This window comes from Typopeltis vanoorti, chromosome 15 (genome assembly GCF_054136105.1).
Source record: "Typopeltis vanoorti isolate ZY-2024b chromosome 15, IOZ_Tvanoo_1.0, whole genome shotgun sequence".
NCBI lineage: Eukaryota > Metazoa > Arthropoda > Arachnida > Uropygi > Thelyphonidae > Typopeltis > Typopeltis vanoorti.
In genome coordinates, this window is record NC_143563.1 from 53,557,561 (window position 1) to 53,572,726 (window position 15,166).

The 15,166-nt window shown below is 34.9% G+C and overlaps 1 protein-coding gene across 2 annotated transcripts in view; it reads right to left on the reverse strand.

Annotated features, from left to right (window-relative positions):
- The window catches only part of capt (adenylyl cyclase-associated protein 1), a 257,904-nt gene extending 244,035 nt beyond the window's left edge, over positions 1 to 13,869 (reverse strand). For both annotated transcript variants that reach the window (XM_090404789.1, XM_090404784.1), the window contains exon 1: positions 13,761 to 13,869. The gene's annotated coding sequence lies outside the window, so the exon portion shown is untranslated. The remainder of the gene's footprint in view (positions 1 to 13,760) is intronic.
- Between the last annotated feature and the right edge of the window lie 1,297 nt (positions 13,870 to 15,166).

Here is a 15,166-nt window from a genome sequence, read left to right on the forward strand (position 1 = left end):
GCTTATTTTAGGTGAGGAAAGAAAAATAGAGATTTTCTGGATAGAATGAAATGCTACATAGATGTTGAATAGCTTGAGAATTTTATGCCCCTGCTTTTACAAGCAGTAAAAATTTTCCATTATGACTGTCTGAAATGCCAGGAAACAGAAGCAAGGTGGTTGGATGTGTATTCAATAGCAAGTGCCTGATTGACTTGAAACCACAGTGTACAACTGAGAACAAAACATTTTAACTGGTATGAATGATTTCTAATTGTATCAACAAACCTTCAGTTTGTTGATACAATTTTTTCTGACAAGCATCCATAATAAATTAAAAAATCAGAAAATTTACTGGTCTTGGATGAGAAAATCTTACTTAAGTAATTTGGTGATATCTTTTAAAGGTATGTTTGTGAAATGCAAGACAATATCTAAACTGATCATAATATGAGATAAGCGCAGAAAAATTGTAAATTTTGTTATGTCCAGAGTATTCTTAATGAGGTGGACATTCTCTGTGAATATAGGGAACAAAATTGAAAGATACTTGAATAATTTATATGATGATGACAACCAACATAATCAAGAGTATAAAGCTTGGGAAGACCATATAACCTAGATGGATGTGTTTTTAATTTAAATCATCATCATTCCAACTAGAAACATCAGTTGGAATGATGTTTTATCCTTTCTTTTAGTGTTACACGGTGATCAGCATTCATTTTTGAAATTATGGATTCTACAACCGTGTTAGAATAACTCTTTTTATTATCCCGACGTTTCGATCTTCATATCAAGATCATCATCTGGAGCATACATAAATATACAAGACAAGCTGCGTTACATTTCAAATATAGAATTCAAAAAGAAAACACACCGTTAAGGCCTATAGTCGAAGGGATTGATAGCCCAACTTATCACTTAGCCAAAAAATTAGCGGCAACACTCAAGGAGTAGGTAGGTCATTCCCCCTCCTATATCAAAAATACACACAACACTTCATAAACATCATCAAAGACATTACATTAGAAAAAAGATGATCTATTAGTTAGTTTTGACATCTCTGCCCTCTTTACGAATGTTCCAATCAACGACACAATTCTTCTTTCACAGAACAAATTTCCTCCAGATATCATGGCACTCTTTGCGCATGTATTACATTCTGGTTATTTTGTATGGCAAAACGCTTTCTACCTACAAAAAGAAGGCACAGCCGTGGGCTCGCCATTATCCCCCCCGATTGCTAACTTTTATATGGAACATTTTGAACAACTTGCTCTAGGTTCCTCCCCTTTAAAACCCAAAGTTTGGCTCAGATACACTGACGATGTTTTCGTGATTTGGTCTCATGGCCGCTAGACACTTTCCTTAGCCACCTAAACAAGCAACACAAACGTATACAGTTCACAATTGAGATTGAAAAACATAACACACTGCCGTTTCGAGATACACTTGTCATATGTCTTCCCTCGGACAATCTTTCCTTCACTGTTTACCGGAACCCGACACATACATCCAATATATACACATAAACTCCACCACCCAACACAAAAACTAGGTATCATCAATACCCTAAAAAAACAGGGCTCTGAAGATCTGCTCCAGTGAACAGGCACTGAAAAACGAATTTAAAGTGATCAGTACTACAAGACCTCAATAAAACACAATGACAAACCAGACTACAGTAAAACTATTCCCTACATTAAAGGAACATCAGACAAAATAAACAGAGTACTACAAAAATACAACCTCAAAGCCACCTTTAAACCTCCTGCAAAATTAAAAAGCTTACTCAACTCATCCAAAGACCCTCTCCCTCCGTTGGCCCACCCTGGAGTATGCCATATTTACAGCACCTGCAACATACCATACATAGGAGAAACAGGACGCACAATTCCAATCAGACAAAAAGAACATAAACGACACATCAAATATAATAATTATGGTGAAACTGGCCTTTCTGATCATGCTCTGAACACCTTACATAGAATTGACTGGAAAAGCACTAGTTGTCTACATCACACCAAAACATGGTATGAATGCAAATTTAAGGAAGCTTGTGAGATCATTATCAACCACCCCAATCTAAACAATAATGATGGTCTAAAAATCCCATATATATGGAAGGCATATATTCGTCCCATGAATCTTTCCTCTCTAAGAACAACTATAAACAGGACTCAAGAAAATCCAGGATCCTAAATCCATAATAACTTTAATACTGAGAAATAGGAGATCACTGTTATGGAGAAAAAAAAAAAATCTATAAGAAAGTTTATTCATGTTGTAATATATAAATAATTTTTTATTTATTTATTTATTTATTTTTTAAATCAAAAATAACAATTGTAATAACAGAAATAGGACATCACCGTTACTGGAAGGTAAACCAGCTGTAAGCAAGAATATTTATTCATGTAATCAAAAATTAAATTAGTTTGATGTAATTTTTTTTTTTTTTCACTAGAGGTCATGCCAGTGAGTAGCATGTGATCAAATCATTGTTTCTCTAGCTTACGGTTTGAAATGTAACGCAGCTTGTCTTGTATATTTATGTATGCTCCAGATGATGACCTTGATATGAAGATCGAAATGTCAGGATAATAAAAAGAGTTATTCTAACACGGTTGTAGAATCCATAATTTCAAAAATTAATCAGTAAAATTACTGAATTTATTAATATGATTAACAGTGGGATAAGAAGAAAGGAGTCAAGAAGTAAAGTAGTCAATAAGCAATAAGGATATCTTCATACAGTATTCTCATCTATTCTGTATTACAACAGTCTTGGCTTGGGAATAAGATTTTTGTTACATTTTAAGGACTTAAAAGCAACTTTTAGTTCAAGAAATGTAAGGTAAGGTTTAGGTGGAGGTGCTTTTATTTTGAAAAAAAAAAAAAAAACTTAGCCACTTCAAAGCAAATACTGTTACAAGTCTGAGAAAAATCATTTGACAAGTCCTCAATGTATATATCAGCAAAACTTCCAGAATATCAACTTCTACTATCATAATTCTGATCTTGAAGCTTTTCTTCAATGGAGCTCTGATAACCTTGTGATCTGAAAACTCCTATTTAAACACAGGATTGTGTTTTACTAGTGTCAGTTATGACACTAGTAAAACACAATCCTGTTTTGTTTTTTCTAAAAATGAACCATTTTCTTCCAGTCTTAACTTTCTGCAATATCTAAATCTCTAGATCAGGAGTCAAACGTGCATTTTTGGCAGCCCATAAAACATTGACCATACTTACCTGGCATGTGGCCCGTATGTTGAATTATTTAAATAATACATTTTATAATATGAATAATAAATGAAAAATAATTTTATACCTATACTTTGTGATCAATTTTAAAAAACACAGTCAACTGTGTTTTTTAAAATTGATATAAAAATTGATAACTTAAGTATTTTTTTACGGTTTGAAATGTAACGCAGTGAAAACACAGAAAACACAGAGTCAACTGTGTTTTTTAAAATCGATATAAAAATTGATAACTTAAGTATTTTTTTCACTCACTATTTTTGCTTAATTAAACGCTTGCGGCCCGATTATTAAAAATAAAAGTTGAATGTTGCCGCCCCTGCTCTAGAAAAAACGAGATTTCTCTTACTCTAACATCAAAAATCTTTCTTGGCATAACATACCACAAACATTACCTCTTACACCAAAAAAATTAGGTTTTCTCTTTCAATGCACTACTTTTAAGTTTCAGGTTTGGTGAATGCTGTGGCAGATTCTAGAAATAACCTCTCTGAATTCTTAACTCTGCACATATCAGAAGTCTATCCAACTATGTAATACCATTCTCACATTTGTGGTGCTGCTCGCAAAAATACTTGACTCAGTACAGAAAAGAGCAGTTAGATTGATTAATGACCATCTCTCACTAGTTCACTCCATCTTTTACAGAGATGTTAGGTTTCTGCTGTTTGCATTTTCTACAAATATTTCCATGGACACTTCATCTAAATTTGCTAAAAACTTGGAAGAAATTTTTCATGTCACTCTTTCTTTCTAGTGCTGTCTTTTGGAACAATCTTCCCTGTTAAGTATTTCCGAAAGTGTACAATCTAAGGTTTTTAAATCCATTAACAAGTTTCTTCCTCCTCACCTTTATGCCTATACAATACTGACATACTATGTTCAGCCTATTTAATGCATAATATGTAAATATATGTAAAATATGTGTAATATGTATGTAAAATGCATAATATGTTCAGAATATTAAAAAATATATGTGAAGAGAACTGGCATTGCCTCTGACGAAGTTGTTGAATCTAAGTCAGCTCTGGCAGGGTTCCAAGAGAGTGGCGAGAGGGTAAAATAGTACCATTGCATATGTGGCTCCAAGACAGAAGTAGCAAAGTACAGACCAATTAATATATCAGGAGTGGTTGTTAAAGTATTTGAGAAGTTGGTGAAAGGTAAAATACAACAGTGGGTGGATAGGGATGTGATACTCTATACTGGGCAACATGGCTTTGTAAAGAGTAGTAACTTATTCACATCTTATAATAAAGTAACAGCATAATTGGATAATGGCTACACCATGATACTGCTCGACTTTGCCAAGGCATGCGACAGAATACCACAGAAAAAACTATTACAAAAAACTGGAGAGACTGGGAATGGATATGAGGCTAGTAGCTGGATGGCTGACAGACACCAGAGAGTAGTATATGGTGGAGTGGAATCTAGGAGAATGGTGGTGGCTAATGGAGTACCTCAGGGTTTGGTACTAGGAGCCACTGCTCTTTAATTTGTATATCAATGACATAGGGAAAGATTTAAGAGGGGATATTCAGTTGTCTGCTGCTGATGATGCAAAACTGGGGAGAGCAATAGTTGATAAAGGTGTAGAAATCCTGCAGGATGATTTAAATAAATTGGCATTGTAGGCAAAGGATAATGATTGTCAATTTAATGTAGCAAAATGTAAGATTATGCACTATAGGTTTAAAAGGTTGCATATGGAGTATCATATTAATGTTATTGAATCACAGGAAATTGATGAGGCTAGGGACTTGGGGATAATGGTGGACAAAGAGTTGAAGTTCAGAGGGCATATTACAAAAGTTGGTAAAATAGGATTACTTGGATGTTGAAAAACACCCTAACAAGAAAAGATAAGGAAGTTATTATCCCTCTTTATAAGGTCACATCTTGACTACTGCACACAGATTTGGTCACCTGAGTTTCTTGGGGACCAGAAGGTGGTCGAGAGGATTCAGAGATGAGTGACCAAGTTGGTGGCAGGTCTGTGAAATACTCCCTACGAGGACAGGTTGAGGTTTGTGGGTTACAAAATTTAGTCAACAGGCAAAAAAGAGGAGACATGATAGAAACTTTTAAGATATTAAAGGGGCTTTATAAAATTGATGCAAGTGAAATTTTTTTTCAATATATGACAAATAGAGAACTAGGGGCCATCCATAGAAGTTGTGTAAAAGTGTGGTTAATAGAGGTGTGAGGACCAGATTTTTTGCATGGAGAGTGGTGAGTGAGTGAAATGAATTGCCGGAATTGGTTGCAAGTTCTCTGACAGTGAATGGATTCTAGGAAAGTTATGATAGGATTCTCCTGCGATGAATCTCCGGACTCCATGGAGATGCTGTAAAATAATAACAATGAGAGGTTGAATAACCTCTCATTCATGGGATTCCCGTTTTCCCTGGTGTTTTAGGCTCAGTGTCCAGTTATGGCTGACTTGGCATCTTTACAAAATTTAATTGATGCTCTAATAATGTGTTTAATCATATCTGCATAGTGTATTATTACTATCAATTGTATCTGTTCTTCCAGCCTTGGTTTGCTGATTTCATCCGAAATAAACCAGAATTTTCAGGAGCGAAAACCTGCACTTCCGTATGAGACTAGCTAACTCATTTTCAATTCATGGTGAAGTTTAACAGAGAAAACTCCTATTTAAATAGAGAAAGTTTTATGAGAGAAAACTCGTGTAGGGATAATTTAATAACGATTTATTTTTCTAATAAATTACTATACAGTATTTTGCCTTCATCACCAAAGCATCTTTCATGAGAACAAAGAAATACAACTAAGCATAGGCAGGCATGCAAGTGCACTAGCAGGAAGGCAAACACAGGTAGACTAGAAAAAGCAGCATCTTACAGTCCTAACTGGTCTCTCCATGGGTGCAGTGATGGAAACTTGCCGAAGGGCTCAAATAATGATCTTGCATATTTTGGGATAAAGTGAGATGGCCCAAATTATTCAGATTTGGTGAATGCTGTAATGATGTAGCAGATTCTAGAAACAATCTCTCCATGGTCAGTTCTCTATTAGCAAGTAAGATAGCTGATCTGAAGCTTTATTCTTAGTGATGTATGAATTTTTTGAACAGCCAACCACATTTAACTATTAGGTCAAGAGTTTGCCCAGAGGTGGATAGTTCATGTCCAACTCATCTTCCAATAATAGTTATGTATTATAAGAACAAAGAGAGAGATCAGAAAGCGAATCAAACTGCATCTAATTACTCCAGTTACATTTATAAGCTAAATCGAAAGGTGATGTAGCAAGGATAATGAACATGTGGAGGCCACCAGAGATGTAAAGTGTGCAGTGACAGAAGCACATCATTATAACTTGAAAAACTGCATGCGGGATAGCTTTCAGCAAAGGGATTGGCAATGATGCATCAGAGAAGTATTATTGGGATGATATTCTCTGCAAATTATTTTGATTTAAGGTGTTAAAGTGCTACAGCTTGACTCACAGTTGCTTTGTAACATTAAGGCTATGCAGTCTGTAGCCAAGATAAATCTTGTCTTCATAACAGTAGCACCTTTATCACAGGTATTTTGTTTTCTAGCAACAGAGCTACCATTAGTTTAGTTGCATGTCCAAAGACTGGGGAGCATAGAAAAGTGTCATGTGAAGGGAAATGATTTATCCCATCCCATCCCATATGAAGAATTTATAGAGCAGAATTATTGTTTCATATTGGAACTATGACTATAAAATACATTTATGTATACATATATATGATTGTTTCTTATGTGCCATTTGTTTTTTTATTATAGTTTAGTAGCAATGTGTGTAACGTTCGTTCAGATGTGCTATGTCATTTAAGAGATAGAAGCTGTTCCCATCTACTTGGAATATATGCAAGGCCCATACAGTATTTCAGATTCTGGTCATCTTGTTGAACTGTCGCAAAATCCTTTGCATCGTGTTGATCAAAGCAAGGAGGAAGTCTAAATCTGGTTTGAATTTTCTATTTTCTTCAATCAAAAACCAGTAACACAGTTTATATCTTGGAGGAATAATTGCAACTCTTTCAATCTTCTGGGTGTTTAATCAGTGGAAAAATAACCTATATGGCCTGTCCAAGAGGCATAACTGTGGTCCTAAGAAGTCTTGTTCACGAACAAGATCGCTGTCATTTCAAAAGGTTTATAGACAAACAGAGCTTCCTGTGTGCAGCAATTGACCGAAGCATTTAATGATGGCTGTTCCTGACCCATATCTCACCGTACTGTGCACAGGGAATTGAAGATGATTGGTACTGGCAGATGCATGAATGTACAGAAATCACTGATGAATAAGTTTCTAATTCAGTAGCCAGTATATGTAGTATTAGATGAGGAAATAACAACAACAACAATGAATGCTGCAGTATTACAGATTTGTCTTAGAGATTTTCTATCTAGATAGAAAAAAAGATTATTATTACACATGTAAGTATATCCATCAGCCCAGTTAAGTTTAGGTTAGTTGGTAAAAACAGCCAATTCTTTAACAATCATACAAAATAGTGTGGAGTTTTATAGAAAAACCACATTCAAACCAACATTGTCGTTTGATGGTTTAAATATAGTATCATTTATAATTTAAGTATTAGTTTAAAATATTTGTATTTATAAATACGTATTTCCTTGCCCACAAAATAGCCTAAATTCTTGCTAAACCTGAATTAATCTGCTATGTCAGAGGAAGAAAGTGAGTGAATTAGTTGTGAGGTTAAAAGAAAGAAACCTCTGCAGCCTCTGTGATTTTTTTTAATCAACATACAGACTGCCTTCAAGCCATACCAACAGTTATCTGTTCACTAAAAGAACCTCTTCATCGTTTAGACAATTCTAGGATATACAGCATCTTTTGCTTCTGCAAACTTTCCTATTTTTGATGAAGAGGAAGAACCAATAATATTCGTATGGAGGAACACAAAAACTATCCATTACCTGCACCACTTCATAGATACAACTCACTGGATCCATTCGAACAGCAGTTCTCTTTTATAGGTGCAAATACAAATTGGAGAGATGATTTCTAGAGTCTGCCAGTGTATTAGAACATTCGCCATATCTAAATAAATTTGATAATGTGCATACACACTTTGTGACCTAGGTGACCAATGCAAAATATTGGCATAATAATTTATTAGCTAAATAAATTTAATAATTATCTTCAGAGGGGTGCTTAAGGGTCAAAACTGTATAACTGAGAGGAGACCTCAACATGGCCTTTAAAGGAATGCGGAGAACCAACCAGGGCTTCTGACCTAATGTCCAATCCTCACCTTCTCGTGGTGCATCCTGTTGGATATCTATCTGGAATATGAATGAACGAGGATGGGCCAGAAATTTGGGATTTATCCGACCAAATTGTATTCCTATTGGCTTAAACCAATATATAAAATGATGGTACAACATGACAAAATTTCATTACAGATGCGGCATCGCCCGGTTAAACAAGGTCCCCGTTGTTTTCGTTAGGGAACCAGGGCAAACAGCGAAAAGTCAGCTACTGAAACAAATCTGAAAGCACACCCCAACTCAACATCATCAGAGTTAAAGATCAGTAGTGTCAACATAAGAAGCCTGAATGGCAAAGAAATGGAGCTAGCTGAGGAATTAGATAAGTATCAGATCGACATAATAGGGGTGAGTGAAACAAAAAAGACAAAAACTAGCGAGATCTTTCTGAGCAATAAATACAAAATGTTATATTCAGGCAATGACAATCAAGGAAAAGAAGGAGTAGCCATAGTATTCAACACTAAATACGAGGCTAATTTTCTTGAATGGCACGCAATCTCAAGTGATGTGGGCAAATATCAGAATGGGAACTGGACAATGAGACTTATTTGTGCCTATGGTCCTACAGAAGACTCTACTAAGGTAGAAGTGGAGGAATTTTTTGAGGCTCTAGAGAAAGCTACTGACACAATGAAAAAAGAAAAGTTGGTCCTTGTTGGGGATCTAAATAGCAGAGTAGGAAATGATTATCAGACATACAAAAATATTTGGGGAAAATTTGGAGAAAAGAGTAAAGCTAATAATAATGGCAAATACCTGTTGGATTTCTGCTCAGGACATGGACTGGTTATTACTAACACCATGTTCCAACATAAAAATGTGCACAAATTCACATGGAGAGAAGAGGCAAGGAATAAGAAAAGTCCCATTGACTATGTTATTGTTGATGGTGGTGTTTTCTCTCTGGAGGATTTGAAATTGGAAGTGATCACTATTTAGTCTTGAGCAGGATAAAATTGAATTTCATATTGAATAGAATGACATGTAAGAAAGTCTTAAAGCGAATAAAAGTTGAGCAGCTCTCAGATGTGAACTGTAGACTAAAATACACAAAGATTATTGAAGAAAATATGAAAGAGTTTGAAAACAAGAACCATAGCTTGGAGATTCAGTGGCAAACCTTAAAGAAAACCCTGATTGATTCAGCCAGAGAGGCATGAGGTGAGGTTGTCTGCTAGGATAGAAAAATCAGGACTCCATGGTGGAAACAGGAAGTTAAAGAGGCAGTGAAGGAAAAGAAGAACGCATATCAAAAGTTCCTGGCAAATAAGTCAGCTTGTGCTCTTAGAGAATACAGAAACAAATGTAAGAAAGCTAAACAGTGTGTAAAACTAGCTAAACAAAAGTCATGGGAGGACTTTGGCAAGAACATTGAAAATAAATATCAAGAAGGTGGCAAAATATTCTGGAGGAAAGACTGCTGTAAAAGGAGTTAGAGATGATAAACATGACATGAAAACGGGAGAGAAAGATTTCCTTGAAGTATGGAGTAATTACTTCAAAAAATTGCTAAATGAAACAAGCAATGATAGCAGAGTGGTAAAAAACACTCAACAGGCCTACAGTCAGGAATACATATCCATACTTGAAGTAGAAAAAGCCATCAAAGGCTTGAAATGTGCAAAGGCAGCAGGAGTAGATGATATTCGACCAGAAATGCTGAAGTATGGTGGTATAAAAGTCTTACAGTGGCTGCACTGCATAGTTCAGAAAGCCTGGACAGAGGGACGAATTCCCGATGATTGGAGTAGAGCTCTCATAGTACCCATATATAAAAAGGGAAATAAAACTGCATGTGAGAATTACAGAGGTATTTCCCTACTGAGTGTTCTGGGCAAGATTTATGCAAAAGTATACTTGATAAACAGTTAAGAAGAATTGTGGAAGAAAAGCTTGGTGAAGAACAAGCAGGATTCAGGCCAAATAGAGGCAGTCAGGATCAGATCTTCACTTTACAACAAATAGTTGAGAATGAATGGGAATATAACATGGATCTGTATTTAAGTTTTGTCGATCTGGAAAAGGCATATGACAAGGTGCCAAGAGAGAGAAGCTATTCAATACGCTACAGTTATATGGTGTCAATGGGGCATTATATCAAACAGTACTTAGTCTTTATTTCAGTTGCAAGTCAGCAGTTAGAACTGAAGGAAGTACAGGAAGATGGTTTAATGTTAAAACTAGTGTGAGACAAGGATGTACATTATCCCCTCTGTTATTCATTATCTATATGGATCACATTATAAAGGAAAGTGGTATTAAACATGATAGCAGAATTGGAGATGTTAATGTCAACTCTTTGCTTTATGCAGATGATGTTATACTTCTAAATAAATCTGCTACAAGTTTGCAAGATTCTCCGACTATATTCAATAGCTATTGTAATAGATATGGTATGAAGGTGAGCAATAAAAAGACAAAGACAATGAAAATAGGTAGAATCGTTGAAAATGTCAACTGTGTTTTGAACGGAGAACCTGTGGAACAACTAAAACATATCAGCTACTTAGGCACGATTTTTAGTTGAGATGGTAAATTAAATATGGAAATAGACAACAGAATCAACAAAGCCTGTATTGTAGGAAGTCAACTGAATAAATTCATATGGAATAAGAGAGAAATTAGTCAGAACACTAAATTAGCTGTATACAAGACAGTCTTCAAACCAGTTTTAACTTATGGATCTGAGAGCTGGGTCAGAAGTAAAACACTTGGCCAAAGACTAGAGACTGCAGATATGAGAGCCCTGAGAAAGATTAGAGGTGTGAACAAATGGCATCAATGGCAATATCATATTAAAAATGAGGATATTAGGAAAGAACTTAACATTGTCAGCATCCAGGAATGCGTTAGGAGAGATAATCTCAGGTGGTATGGTCACTTAGACAGAATGGGCGAGAAAAGATTAGCAAAACAAGTGTTCTCTGCCAGGTTGGGAGGAAAACGGCCCAGAGGAAGACCAAGATATAGGTGGATTGATACGGTATACAAAGTGCCTTAGACGATAGAAATATAAGATCTGATAATGTTGGAGTCTTGACAAGTAACAGATTGATTTGGAGGAAAATTGTAGATGGGAAGTTAGTAATGATGTAAATTTTTCATGTAGTACTATCATATCCTGTACACCCTTTGAGGGTACATGTCAGGAATTTAATGATGATGATGTCTATTTTCTTCATTAAACTTCAGCATGAGTGATAAACAATGGGTAAGTATCTAAACCAGATTAGTGATCTCTTTCAACTGAAAAGCCCTAGATAAAGATTCTTTGCATCATGGGTAGGATTTGACCTCAGGTTTTTTCATGTAAAGTACATTGTCAAAAACAACTGAGCTACAGAAGCTCTGTGGATGAGGTTATTATTATCATCATCACATCTCTAGGGAGTCAAGGAAGGCCACACATCAGCGACACCAGCTGTCATATCTTCTCTTAAACTCATTCACACTAGATGTACTCACTGCTTCAACACATGCTGCTTTCCACTTCTTTATCCCCTTAGTACCTAGGAAACCTAGTTTGGTGTTTGGCTAATTTCTCTCTTATTTCATATAAATGTATTCAGCTGAACTACCCACCATACCAGCTCTTTATTCTGTTGTCTATTTCCAGATTTAATTTGCCATCTTCACTATAAACTGAAATATTTTACTTGTTTTCAGGTTCTCCATTCAGAATGCAGTTGATATGCTCAATGTTTTTACTTATTTTCATAGATTTGGTCTTTTTATTGCTGATTTTCATGCCAAATTTATTACAGCTGTTATTCAATTTAGTTAGAGAATCCTGGAGATTTGCACTAGATGTGTTTAGGAGCATAACATCATCAGCAAAGAGTTATGCTGGACATCTATAATTCTAATATCAGACCTAATTTCACTTTCTTTTATAATGTACATCCGTGCTTTACTCCTGATTTTACATCAAATCATTTTTCTGTATTTTCCTTCCACTCTAATTGCTGATTTACAACTTAAATATAGAGTATATATCTATGGAAAATGTGTTTAATCATTAAGATAAATGAGTAAGAAAATAGTTTAGTTTGATCATCCTAACCATCCAGGATGACTAAGAGCATTTTTTCTCTCCCATAGGCAGTAACTTAAAGGTATAATCCATTCTCATCAAAACAGAACTTAAGACAATACTTCAATTTATATATATATATATATATATATATATATTTCATTTTAAGGATAGCACCTCATTTAAATTAAAGATGCCCATAATTATATTCTTGTTTAATCCTTTATCCAAGTGTAAGCAAACATGCACATAAAATATCTTCACGACTAGGCTGCTTGTATTTGGTTTATATCCCATAATGCAAATCACACATCTTTTTTGGGTGTGTATAATGCTATACATTATGGGATTGAGCCGCTACCCAGACCGGTTTCGACATTTATTGGGCGAAACCAGTATGCAGCCAGTTTTGGAGATATTTCATGCGCAAACTTTGCTTACACTTGAATAAAGGATTAAACGAGAATATAATTTCTTGGCATCTTTAATTTAATTTATAACCGAGTGAAGAAACTTTCAATAGTACTTCATTATTTGTATGCCTTTAGGTTACATGTGGATTTAGTAACAGCAATTGCCGCCAAAAATGTAATAGTTCAGATTTCTTCTTCTTTTCTCTAACGTTAATAGAAGATCAGATAATAATAATAATGTTTTTTTTTATTTTTATTTTTTTTTTTTTTAATAATCAATCTTGAACATGTCTGTTAAAATTTTCCATTGGAGGGAAGGGGAAGCAGAACCTTTTACTGAAAAAATAATCTACTTTATTTCACTTTCCATTTAAATTTATGAAATGGACTGTTCCCGCCTGGTAAAGAGATATTATTAATGCTTCACATTTTAAAAGTACACCTCCGTTCTACCATTGATTTACGGTATTCATATTATTCATGCCAAAGAATTATTTATAACAAACAAGCACACTAATTTCGTTAATGTGCATATGTGCTTAAAATGTTTATGACAGGTTCTTAATCGTCTGATAAACAACTTCGTTGAACCATTCGTTAAGCATTTGCCACTCCCACTGCACTCGAACTGTTTCAATACTTCATGACTGTTTCCACCCTTTATATTTTATTATCGTAATATATGCGTACGTAGACTGTATTTATTTTGTTAGCTTATATACTTAAGTGTATAACCTAATATCACATTCTGAATATACTTACTGAGAGTTAGCAATATTACTTCCTAAGTTCCAAATCTCAAATTCTCCCACCTGTCAATATTACTGTCTTGCAATGCACGTGATCAAACACGCCGGCTCATTTGTTTTTTGTATTTTTTTAATATAAATAGTTGTTGGTTTTCAGTTTCCCAGTATTAGTCGTACAGTATTGTATACTCAAAAATTTCTTATTTTCGTTGATTATGGGAGAAATAAACATACGGATTTTCGGCGTTTTTTTTTTTTTTTTTTTAAATTTACCGGCTCATTTGTTTTTTGTATTTTTTTAATATAAATAGTTATTGGTTTTCAGTTTCCCAGTATTAGTCGTACAGTACTGTATACTCAAAAATGTCTTATTTTCGTTGATTATGGGAGAAATAAACATACGGATTTTCGGCGTTTTTTTTTTTTTTTTTTAAATTTGCCTTCAGTGTTTGTGTTCATTATTTTCAGTGTGTATTCATCAGGAATGGGGGCGGGGAATAAACATTTGTTTGCAAAAAATAAATAATAAATAAAATAAAATATAAATAAAATTTTAAAAAAATAAAACACGAAATAATTATTGATATAGGATCAGGTTATACTTGGAAATCAGCGGATTCGTCAGGCTAGCAGTCAGTGCATATAATTTCCAAGTACAGTATAGTAGTCCCTCTGCCTGAGTTTAGTTATAATCAATTGGAAATATAGGAACTATCAAGTTCTGTGCATAGTCAATGAAGGCGATCATGCAGGCTGACTTAAATAAGCTGGCGATGTGGGCAAAAATAAATGGCTACCAATTTAACTTGGCTAAGTGTAAAGTGATAACTGAACGGCAGGAATTTGATGAGACCAGGGACATGGAGGGGGGGGGGGTGCTTGTGGATAGTGAGTAGAAGTTTAGAGGACATATTGTAAAAGTGACCAACACAGCATATCAGATTTCGTGGCTGTTGAAATAAAACAGTGAAGAAAACATTGACAAGCAGTGAGAGGGAAGTTGTTTCTCTTTATAAGACTGATAAAGAAGTCTCATCAGGACTACTGCGCTCAGATTTCGCCTGGGTTCCTTGGTGAAGAGGATTCAGATTTGAGTGACAAAGATTGTGGCACGTCTATAGAATGCTCCCTATCATAGATTGAAGATCTGTGAGCTTCAAAAACTGTCGAAAAATAGTGGATTTTTTTTTTTTTTTTTGTTGCACACCCACGAACGGTTATTTGCAATTTTGTATCGTGAGTGGGATAAGCATTTCGTCCACTATTTTTAGCAATTTTATATATATTTTATAAACCTTACTTTGGAGACCAACATAGAATGGAATTTTTTCAAGCCACGGGCTTCTAATAAGCGGGAAGGTGGTTTCACACCGGGTGATGAAATTTATCTCACACCTAAAGAAAATCTTAGGCCAATAG